The following is a 12,394-nucleotide window of genomic DNA, read 5'->3' on the forward strand; positions in this document are numbered from 1 at the left end:
TGCAAACTGAGCTCTGGATTGATGACATGTGAATATATGTAAATCTGAGTTTAGAAAAATCTGGAAAATTCAGTATCCTTTCCACAAGTTACACAAGTGAGCCAACTAAGACCACTTGCTGATAATCATAATAATAGAATTAATTTCTAAACTTGGTAGGGAAAATAATAATCTGGAGAAAAACATTCATTTCTAAATAATTAGTGAAAGCCTACCGTGGTCCCTGGGATGGTCCTAGGACCTGGGGGTTAAGTTCAAGTTGGTAAATAAAAAGTGGGCTCCCTTTCTTCTCCTCTCTTCTTCTTCTTTCTTGTCCATGTTCTTCTTCCTCTTCTTCTTCTTCTTTTTTTTTTGAATGTGCCATTGGAAGAGGAATATTATTAATAACAAGGAAATCTATACTGACATGATGTGGCAGGCACTACTGAAAATGAACATAAGCAACAATGAGAGACCTCTGGTCGGGGCGTCTGGGTGGTTCTTTTATGGTTAAGAATCGGTCTTCAGTTCTGGTCATGATCCCAGGGTCCTGGGATCGAATCTTACATCAGGCTCCTTGTTTAGAGGGAGCCTGCTTCTCCCTCTCCCTCTGCTGCTCCCCTGCTTGTGCTTTCTTTTTCTCTGTCAAATAAAATCTTAAAAAAAAAAAAAAGAAAAAGTCCTCTGGTCTAGGTCACACACACTGGGAGTGAAAGATATGTGGCAGATCGAAGACAATGGATTACACACAGTTAATGGAGAAGGGAAGGGCATGTGTGAGGACCCTGAGGACAGGGGAATGGAAAAGGCTCTTGGGGATGCAGAATGTGACAGTCTGGAGAAAGTAGTGCGGGAAGTTGAGCGACAAGCAGAGACATCATGAAGGGCTTCCAGGGCTATGACAATGCCTTTGAGGTTCAGCATGCAAGAACTGAATGCTGAATTTATTGGTATTTGGTATTTTTATGGTTAGTAGTCTCTGCACTCTTTTCTTCTCCCTTTGTTTTTGAGCAGGAAATGCTAGAGAAAGTGCCATAATTTTAACTAAGAAGGTTTCAGAAAATAGCAGTGAATTCATTTAATGGTACTTATTTATAATAAAATTACAATAGAACTGTGCTTGTCTCCAAAAAATGGATTGAAACATTTCACACCTGACTTAGATAGCAAAATACATTTGAAGAAAGGGAAGTTTTGGTCCACAGCATAAACCTCAATCAAATAATGGAGAATGAGCCTCACGGCTTCCCATGCCACACACAGGTGACCAGCTAGACCACAGCCTTTCACTACATCATGATACAAAGTGTTTTGTTCTAGAAACCTCAGCATCTGAATATTTGTTTCAATCCGTTTTCTATTATGAAGGAGATCATCTATTTACAGGCGTTTCTTTGTATTCTAAGTTCACCTAGAGGGTAGAAAGGGTGAACAACATGCTGTGTTTATGATTCCTCAGGAAGGATCACTGAGAAGACACTCTGCACTTTCCAGAACTTTTCAAGAGTAGTGTCTGAGGCTTGCTTATTTTGATTTTTAGCTAAGGCAGGAAAGCCTGCATTGTGCTTTCAGACATTCACTTCTATTTCCTAGTATGTCATGCCAACTCCTTTCATTTTGTATTTTGCATTTCATGTAGTTTTTTTTTTTTTTTCCTGTTTCTTTCTCAGTCTATTTGTGAAAATATCAGAAGCACAGTTTTTGAAGCCTTGTGCAGTAACTTGCAGGACTACTTTTTTGCTGAATGATTTTGCAATTCTCTTTAGACAGTACTTCCTTTGATATTTTAATTCAACAGAACAAAGATTCAGTCCTAACATACCTGTAGCCCTATAATTTTTATTAGACACAGAGAGGATGCTTAATATGAAATTTAGGGTCTTATAAAATGAACACATTCACAAATAGTGATATAAAGACATGGAATTTTCCTTTGATAAAAATAAACTATAATCCATGACTTATAATTGATTCATGAAAATATTCACCTATTATTTCAGTAAAAAGAAAAAAAAATATTCCTGTTAATACAGTGCCTTTATTTTATTTCATTCATTGGTTACCCTTCAATTTGTCATAGGAATCCCTATTTTCAAAATTCTTTCCCTTCCTTTATATTATACATGTGGCCTCATCTCAACTCCTGACTGAAACCATGCTTTGAAAGTGGCAAAGAGGGGCACCAAGGAGGTAAGACTTTTGGTTCTGGTGGTGTGAGGAGGCTGGATAATTCTTTTCCCAAAAAGTAAAAATCTAAGCAAAATGTGGGGCACCTGGATGGCTCCATCAGTTGAGAACCGGACTTGTGATTACAGCTCAAGGTAAGATTATTGAGGTCCTGAGATCCAGCCCCATGTCATTAACTCTGCACTCAGCATGGGGTCTGCTTGAGATTTTCTCTCTCCCTCTCACTCTGCCCCTCCCCCAGTGCATGTTCTCCTCTCTCTCTCTCTCTCTCTCAAATAAATAAATTAATTTTAAAAAATCTAAGCAAAATGTTGAAAAACACCATTTAGGGCTCTAAGAATCCACTGAAATGGACAAGTTAAGAGAAATCATTCATTAAAAACTGTTGTTGCAGGAGGATAAGAAAAGCAGGAGTCAGTGGCCTTCTGATGTGGATGTTACTTAGCCCCCCAAGTACACTGGACACATGTTAGAACAGTAGGGCTGGCCATGACAAGCAGGAGGCTTGCTTTAAGAGAGGACAGAGTGAGTTTGGTGTGGTGTTAATAAAAGAATCAAGCACACTGAGAACTAAATGAGAACCATCTTGGCTCAGCCAATACGAGTTATAAAGTTGTGGTTTCAGTTGCTGTAAGCCAACAAGCCAGAAATTCACCAGAAAAAGAAATAGAGGGCCTGAAGGAAGGGCTGAGTAGGCTCTCTGCACATCTCTGAAACCAGTCGCATGCATAGAGGAGACCTGGAGAATGTCCATGCTGACAGGAAATCCTGGGCCCTGCCTGAACTTCCGGGGCTCACCCAACCTGTGTTCAGGTCAATGGGCAAAGGCAGCAGAAGCCTTATGGGCTTAGGTGTTTGTGTAAATCACTGGGTGATATGAAGCCACGCAGAAATGAAGAATCACAGCAAAAATCATGCGGAGACATTAGGAACCACACACTTAAGAGAAGTAGGTTCAGTGAATAAAGTCCAGATATGTTATTTAAAAAAAAAGTCCTCAGAGTCAATATCAAAATCCAGAGGTACTACAGTATAGCATTAAAACAAACAGATAATTTAAAAATGTAACTTTATAATTTTTAATATAATTAAAAAATAAATATAGAGACTGTCAAAGAAAAAAATGTCCTGATATTTGCTAAACTGGAAAGGAAAGTATTGTTTAGGGCCTTTGTGATAGGAGTCAGGACTATCATAATAGGGAGGAGAGGGGGGCTCAATTCGGCTCCAAGTGCAGTAAAAGCAGCTGAGGATTTATAGCCAATGAGGACAGTGGATGGAAAATTATTAGGAGAAAACATCAAGGGCGGGGGCTTGTTAAACCAACTTAACAGGATTTTCGCAGAAGGCAGGCCAGGGTGATCAACTATCAGGGTAGGTGATGAACAATTTTCAGCCAAATTGCTGAAAGACAAATAATATGTTGAGCAGCAAAAATACTCATTTCATAAAAGGAAATGATGTATCATTCACAGCTGACTTCTTATTACAAGCAACAGAGGCCAGTAGAAATAGGAATGACATATTCTGAAGTACTGGGATATAAATGACCACCTATTGACCAGGGATAATACATCTGGTGAAACAGTCCTTCAAATTGAATGTGAAGACAGCCAATCACTTTACATAATACATCATATTATGTAAAGGACAGAGCCACATGATGATCTCATTAAACACAGAAAAAGCAGTTGATAAAACTGAATGTCTATTTATGGGGGAGAAAAAAAGAGAGAGATTCAACAAACTAGAAATAGAGGGAAACTTCTTTAATCTGAAAAACCATCTACAGAGCCACCAACAGCTAGCATTATACTTAACAATGAGGACTGAGTGCCTTTCCATCAGATCAAGAACAGGAAAAGGATGCTCTCAGCACTTCAAGTTTACATTGTACTGGATTTTGAATACAGTGCAACAAAGTACATAAAAGAACAACAACAACAACAAAAGGCTTCGGGTTGGTAAGATGAAGTAAAAGTATACTTATTTGAAGAAGATATGATTTTCTATGTAGAAAATCCTAAGTAGTCTTTGAGAAACTATAAAAACTAGCTAGTGATTGCCAAGGTGAAACAAAATTTGTTGTATATTCCTATATTAGTGGTGAACAATCCAAAAATAAAAATATTTCCAGCCACAGCTTAAAAAATGACAAAATAACTAGGAATAAATTTAGCAAAATTGGGGCAAAAAATACAAACCAAAACGTACAGCATTGTTGAGATAAATCTAAAAGCATGTTGGAAAGACAGTCCATGTTCATGGATTGAATGATGCAATACTGTTAAGATGGAAATTCTCCACAAATTATATGATTTGTAAATTCAATATATCTTCTACCAAGCTCCTTATCAAGCTTTTTTAGTAGAATTTGTCAAGTTAATCCTAAAATTTATATGGAAATATAAGGGACCTAGAATAGCCACAGCAATTTTAGAAGAGAAAAATAATTTTACAAGACTTACACTATCTGATTTCAAAATATACAATCGATCTACAATAATCAAGACAATGTAGTTTTGGCATAAAGTAAACTATACATGAAAGGAACAGAAGTCCAAAAATAACCTCTTCCACTTATGGCTAATTGACTTTCAACAAAGATACTAAGATAATTCAATGGGGAAAATATAATTTCTACAATAAAAGCTGCTGGGACAATTACGTATTTCTGTGCAAAAGGTAAAAAAATAAAAATAGAAATTAGTTGAGACCTTTATCTTATAACATTTAAAGTGGATCACCCGTACAATGTAAAAGCTAAAACTATGAGTCTTGTAATAGATAATACAAGAGAACATCTTCATGAACTTAGGTTGGTAAGAGTTTCTTAAATATGATATCAAAAGCATTATACACAGAAAGAAAAAAATGATAAATTGAACTTTATCAAAATTCAAAGGTTTTACTCTCCCAAAGCCACTATTAAAGAATATGATAAACAAAACAGATTATGAGAAAATAACTGCTAATCATATGACTGATAATGGACTTGCATTTACAATTTACAAAGAGGAATTACAAGTCAATACTAAGAAGACAGACACTACAAATATAAAAAATGAGCAGAAGATTTGAATAGACCTTTTTATCAAAGATGGAAAGATTGCTAATGAGCACATGAAAAGATCTCAAAATCACCAGTCTTTGGGGAAATGCCTGTTAAAATCACAATGAAATATGGAAATATACTTGCTATAATGGGCTTGATAAAGAAACTGACAATAGTACTCATCAGGGATGGTGTGGACAGGTAAAGCATACAGACGTGTTAGAAAGGAGTTTGACAGTTTCTTGAAAAGTTTAAGTACACACCTCTCATATGATTCAGCAATTCTACTCCTGGGTGTCTACAGATACACCCAATAGAAATACACAGTGTCTGTCCATCGAAAGGCATACAGAGAATCCCTAGCTACATTATTAATGTTCTCCAGAACTGGAAATAGTTCAAATGTCTATCAGTGAACAGATAAACAAAACATGCTGTTTTTATAAAATGAATACTATTGAGTAAGTCAAAGAAACATATAGGACTGAGTCACGCTACTGCTCAGATGGCTAAACACAGTCGTGCTACTTCTGCTGCTAAATACAGTAGTCCTGAGTCATGCTGAGTGAAAGGAGCCAGGCCAAAAGAAAAGGCAACATGTTGCACATTTCCAAATTTTCAAAAATTTTTGCAAAAGGCCCATTTTAGGGACAAAAAGCAGAACTAGTTTCCCAGAGGAAAGGATCCTAGTTCCCTAAGGAACCGTTCTGGGTGAGGATGATATTTGGACCTAGATTGTGGTAATTGTTACACAACTGTTACTAAAATAATCACAGAAATGTGCATGACGATGAATGTGTATTAGGACATGTAAATTACACTCAGTAATGCTCTCAGGAATGACAAAGAAAATTTCAGCTACATATAGGATCTTTTTCCATTTTGCTTTTCTACTGCATTGACGGGATACTATTCAGGTTGACTAGAACCCCTGTCATTGTTCACTCATTGTTTTGTGATTTGATCCATTTTTCTCTTTCCTTTCTCCCTTCCAATACACATTCTGAACTTGAGGTCTTCGCTGTATCTTATAAACAAGTTTTCTATCTCTCTCTTTTAAATCTTTATGTCCTGCTCTCTTCTCAGGTAATTGACTATCAACTCCGTGCTACTCCATGACACCTTTTTAAACCTACTCCTTCAGGGATGTCTGGGTGGCTCCATCAGTTCAGTGCCTGCTTTTGGCTTGGGTCATGATCCCAGGGTCCTGGGATCAAGGCCAACATTGGGGTCCCTGCTCTATGGGGAGTCTGCTTCTCCCTCTTCTTCTGCCCCTCCACTTGTGTATGCTCTCTCTCTCTCTCGATAAAAATCTCAAAAAAAAAAAAAAAAACAACAAAGATAAAATGAAACAAAACCATTAACCTACCCCTTTTCCAGAGGAATGGACAGAAAGGAAAGTTTTGGAAACCAAGGAAGCACACCAGCCTTATGGAAGAAAAGTGGAGTATAATCAGTAAATCCCACTTTTCTTTTAAAGTTTTTATTTATTTGTCAGAGAGAGAGAGAGCACAAGTAGGCAGAGTGGCAGGCAGAAGAAGAGGGAGAAGCAGGCTCCCCACTGAGCAAGGACTCCCCTGCTCCCACCACAGGGTGGGGCTTGATCCCAGGACCCTGGGATCATGACCTGAGCTGAAAGCAGATGGTTAACCAACTGAGCCACTCAGATGCCCCAGAAAAATCCCATTTTGGAAGCATGAGTCTTTGTTAAGAAAAGTCATAAAAGGGAAATAAGGTGAAAATGTGGAATATAGAATGGGAATAAGATTTCAAGGAAGGATATCTTCTGTGAGGACACCTTCTGAGAGAAAATTTCAGAATGAATGTATAACCTGTCAATTGCGCCTCTCAGATGTGTTATTGAATCACGGCTAAAGCTAGAGGAGGCCACTATCTTTGGCTTTTGCAAGAAGCCAAGGTATACAGCCAACCTGGGATCGCTTGGAAATGTAGTTCTCCCTGGTAATTTTGGGTAGGTTTGGACAGATTAGGGGTCAATACCATGTTGCCTCCTGAGAGACAAATGCCTATTGCATTAAAATTATGCCCAGAAGCTTGTGTCACTGAAAATTTATACATCGGGGATGGCATATGGTTTTGATGTTAAAGCAGATGAAACCCAGAGTGGCCTGAAAGATAAGTCTTTGATGCCTACTCGGGTAATGGAAAATGTATGATATATGAGAATAACCTGGTTTTGTTGGGAAAGCTGACATAATAACATGGCATTATTAATTGAACGGTGTTGTGTTAAACATTCAATCTCTTGGGCTCAGCTGTGTAATATAATAAAGGATTTTTGGATCACTTATATAGTTGATAAAAATGAAGCTTGAGTGGATATTGATCTCTTGGATAGAAAGATTATTTGGGAAGGCAACCTAGAACTCACCAGCCAGGTAACAACCATGGAGACAGATTTGTGGGAGGAAGAATTTAATTTAAGTTTGAAAAACTTACATACACCGCTGAATGTCTCTATCAGCACTTATAAAAAGGTGTAAGTAATAGAAGATGAAGGAAAGAAATAATCTTTAAAATATTAAAGAAACATCAGATAACTTACTTAGGAAAAGGCATGGCTGGGAATGTATTTTGCAGAGGAAATGCCAATTCTTTACCGGGTAAAAGATATTCTGGTGTTTACCAGTGTTTTGGTAAGTCTCCTTTTATGCACTAGGTACTACAGAAGTTGCTATACCAAAACTTTCAGAAAAATGCCTCTAATGTGTGTATCAAGGGGATTATATATCCCAAGTGCAGATGATTTAGGAGGCATTAGAAGTTGTATTTAGAGGTCATAAGACTTCCACTGTGTTATCGCCATAAAAGTTATGTTGTCGTCTATCCTGTATCCTCACTTGAAGCTAAATAAACTTGGTCCTACAAGAGGCCTATTGGTTCTCAGGGTTGACAGTCAGTCTGAACCTAAGACCACTTCTGCTGATCAAGCAAACTGGGCAATGAGTAAATTAGTTGTGTCCACATTATGCTCTCTAAAGCCTTAATGGGAGCTGGTGATGCTTTGAAGCTAAAAAAGCTTACAGGACTAATGGTCACCCCTCTTCTGTTCAGCATGTCCTAGACTAATGCAAGATGGCAGCGACCTCAGTAGAGTAGGTGTTTAGCAAAGGGATCTTTCAGGTGTATAATTCATTAACAATACATTAATAATTAATTTTTTATGGACCAAAGTATTGTTACTGGAGATGGAGTTCTCATTTAGGCATTCCTCTGCCTGATGAATAGCTCAAGAATAAAACAGCAACAATATTGCCCAAGAATTTGGAGAGCTAGTTCCTTTTCTGTGGCAACTTCATAATCCTCTCGAGGGCTTGAGTCTCATTACTCAGACTCTGAGATTGTAACCTGGAACCTTGAATGCTTTCAAGCTGCTATGCTCTCTCATGCTCAGCTTCTACCCTCACTGACTCCAAGAAAGAGTTCCTCAAAGTCAGCATCCAGCAAATGCCATAGCCCAGACCTTAACTCATCATCTGAAAGATCTAGTCTTAAATACTTCTTCAAGAAATCTTACATTGTCTACAATGCCCAATCTGAATTACTCTGGTATGTGGGATTTGCCTTTAACTGATAGGTAAACTGATCTATTTATTCAGACCTTAATCTGTGCCAGACGCCATGTTATAAAGTGCAGAAGATACAGACAGAATATTTTCTGTTTGCCAGCTTGTGTTCTAGAAGAGCAGACAGGAAAGAAAAGTATCTTTAATAAATGTACTAGTAGGGAAGGATAAGAAGACATGACAAGGTCCAGAAATGCCTGTAATGATAGGGGCTTGGAAGAAGAAACCAAGACATACTTGAATTAAAAAAAAGGAAAGGCAAATTTCTTACCATTCGGTTCCTCCCATCTCCAACTGCATTCAGAGTGGTATCCTTAATGCCTCATGATATCCCATGCCTTTGGCTGTACACGTCCACCGCCAGTAACCTTGCCTGTTTGAGCACTAATCATCCTGCTAGGTTCATGGAGTTCTCACCAGCAATGAAACCTTCCTGGCTATTCAAGCCCTACCAGACCATCCTCCCCTCCCCACTCATGTTTAATGGACTCTCATTGTATTATTAGTCTGTTCCATGTAATTTTAAAAAATCAAGAATGGTTTGTGATATTTTCTGATTACTTCACTGTGAATAAGGGTCATCTCTTACTATATATATATATATTTCATATATATATACTTTTCAAGGGTTAGCACTGTGTTTTCTTTCATCACTGTGTTTTTCAGGCCTCTAGTTTAGCATCATGTACATTAAAATCTATACACATTAAATTATAATTTGTCTAAGAATATACATATACAACATATGCTTGTAATATGCATGTATATTAGGGCTTTCTAGTTGGTGTTTTTACTTGTTTTATTTGCCAAACTGAATGAGCAAGTTTTACTAGGCTTCCAAGAAATCCCTACTGCTCTATTTGGAATAGTGGCTTTTTTCTAAGATTCCCTGTCTGTGAAACATCTCAATATGCAAGCATTTTTCTTTTACTCAGACGACTACGCTTTGACATTTTAACATAATTTACTACAAAAGGGAATTGAAAGGGAAACAGGTTTTTTTTTGTTTTGTTTTGTTTTGTTTTTTTCCTGAAACAGTAGCTGAAAAAGGCAAACAACTTTGGTGATACACAGAAAAGAAAAAATAAATAAAATACATTACACATTTTTGTTTCTTCTAGTTTCCAAATTTCAAGCAAATTATCTAGTAAACTGGCAATACCTAGAACTGTAATGATGAGAAAGAATATTGTCAAAATTAAAAACCTACCACATAAATGATATTAAAAGCAATCATACACAATTAAAAGCTTTACAAAAATGCAAGCATTTAAGCATCCATTATTAAAACTGATCATCGACAGCTTTCACTGTGGCCACCCAAAACATGCTAAACATGAAAGCAAAGAAAAGTAACATCTTTTACAAATACATTTTCTTTGAAAAACTGGGTTTCTAAGTGTATCAGGAAAGGGGGATGGCGATCGAAAAATAATACAAAAGCCAAATGCGAGTAATATTTTTTAGCTATGCAAGTTCAAAATGCAGATGTCTGTGATCATTGTATTGATATCATTAATATTTTCCCCAAGTTTATCAAATGGGAAAACTTACTCTACCCAACATAACTCTTAAGGTATTAAGAGCAATTGAGATGTTAAAACATTTTGTAGTGTTTAACCGGATGATACGAGCCATATTTATCATCATGAAAAAACAAAAATATTGTGTGCCTCTCTCTTCCCCACAACACTAGTGATTACTGAAGGTCAGAAATTAAATGTTAGTAGTTTCTTTATTCCTTATGATTGGCACAGTCCTAGGCACTTCTTCCAACACAGTGAATGACTTTCAAATATGGGTGTTAATTATTCACTTTTGCTTCTCCAAAAAATGCAAGTGCTTTCTCATGACATGTTTTCAGTCAGACTGTTCATCGTCTCAAGCGCCTTTGCTGGAGAGAGTCTTCTGGATAATCAAGCTAGGAAGTTTGATGTCCTAGGGACACTAATCCCCCTGCAGTTTAGCTGACTAATGCTTAAATCACTTTAACCTGAAATATAGGTAATTTCCCAACACTCATACCTAAGTTAAAGAACACTTCTTTCACATGCACCCGTTAGTTCCTTTATCCACTTGTTCATTAAACGAAAAATTATAGAAGGTTTACTATGGACCAGGTGCCCTGCCTGATGTTGTATACAAACAACAGTGAAACAAGAGGCAAAAAGGAGACACTGACAAAGTCTACACATCATGGGAGCTTGCTCGAGCCTATTACCTAATAGGAGAAATGGATCATAAAATTATAATAAATTTGGAAATACGCTATGAAGGAAGAATCAGGCTGCTCTGGGATAACAGAGGGAGTATAATGTAGGAAAGGAGTCCAGGAAGGCTTTTTTGAGGAGGTGACATGTAAATTGAGATCCTAATGACGAAAAGCATGTGAAAGAAGTGGACGCATTAAAAGAGCCAGAGAAAGATGGTTGGCAAGACGGAAACTGGAGAGTCATCAGCAGAGTGATCATGCAGGATAGTGACTGGGCTTTATTCTTACAGCTGCGGAAGATCTCTGAAGGTGTCAGCACCAAAATTACTGCTTTGCTCTCCTATTCACAGGAGTCCTGTGGGGGCTATGTGGAGACGCCAGGGAGAGGAGATACACCCGGAGCCCAGAGGAGGGTGCTGGAAGGTCCCGGCAAGAGCTGATGGCAGCTTGTGGAGGACAGGGAAGGAAGAGGCTGGAGTAGATACATTTGGTTGGTGGCTAAGGGGAAATCAGTAGGACTTAGTAACTGATGGAGAGGAGGGAGGAAGTGAGACTGTGCCAGGACTACCTCTGGTTTCCAAACTGCAAGTATGGGGAAGGTGGTGCTTTCTCACAAGTGGGGAGTGCCCTCCACGTATACAGAATTCAGATGGTATAACAGAGTCTCAGCTTCAACATGAGGAACCCATGCAATTTTAGGTATTTGTTTTCATTCTCACACAAGTGGATTTGGGTAAGAAATTGTATGGTCTTCAGTAAAATTAAATTGTTTCAAACATCAAAAATAAATGAAAATAGTATATGAATGTGAAAATATGCTTACAATTCTGCATGGTTTGCCCATCAAATCGTTATCTGAGATTTGCTGAAATACTGAACTCCACCAAGACTTTAACATAAACAGAACCCTCCCTCAAACTTGAATCATTATATCACAAACCCAAACACACTCATGCACACAATATACCACAGAGAACACTCTCATTATTTTACATAAAATAAACTGTCAGAAGGCGTTAAAACACCACATGGGTTTATCCTGATTTTGCTTATAATGCTGGAAATCATAAAAAAAAGAATTTTAGTATATCCTTTTGTATGTTGTGTTTATGTGTCCTCCTCAGAGTATAATACACATGACACATAAGGATATACACAAATAAGGTGGTAAAAAAAAATAATCATAAGTGTTATATACAGTGGATTTACAAAGTGCACATATGTTGGTAGCTTATAGAACTAATACTCAGAACACCTTTGTGAAGCTGGTACTATATTTATCACCTTTCTAAAGAGTAAAAAACCTGAGTACAGACGACTGAGCTATTTGTCCAGAGTCACATAAGGGCACAAAGGGGCTGAAGGAGACGCAGC

The 12,394-nt window shown here is 37.6% G+C and overlaps 1 protein-coding gene across 4 annotated transcripts in view; it reads right to left on the bottom strand.

Annotated features, from left to right (window-relative positions):
* The window catches only part of LOC111144760 (protocadherin related 15), an 817,855-nt gene that overhangs the window by 351,786 nt on the left and 453,675 nt on the right, over nucleotides 1-12,394 (bottom strand). The gene's annotated exons all lie outside the window — the stretch shown is intronic.

Source organism: Enhydra lutris, unplaced genomic scaffold, assembly GCF_002288905.1.
Source record: "Enhydra lutris kenyoni isolate GAN:26980312 unplaced genomic scaffold, ASM228890v2 scaffoldscaffold12, whole genome shotgun sequence".
NCBI classification, from domain to species: Eukaryota; Metazoa; Chordata; class Mammalia; order Carnivora; family Mustelidae; genus Enhydra; species Enhydra lutris.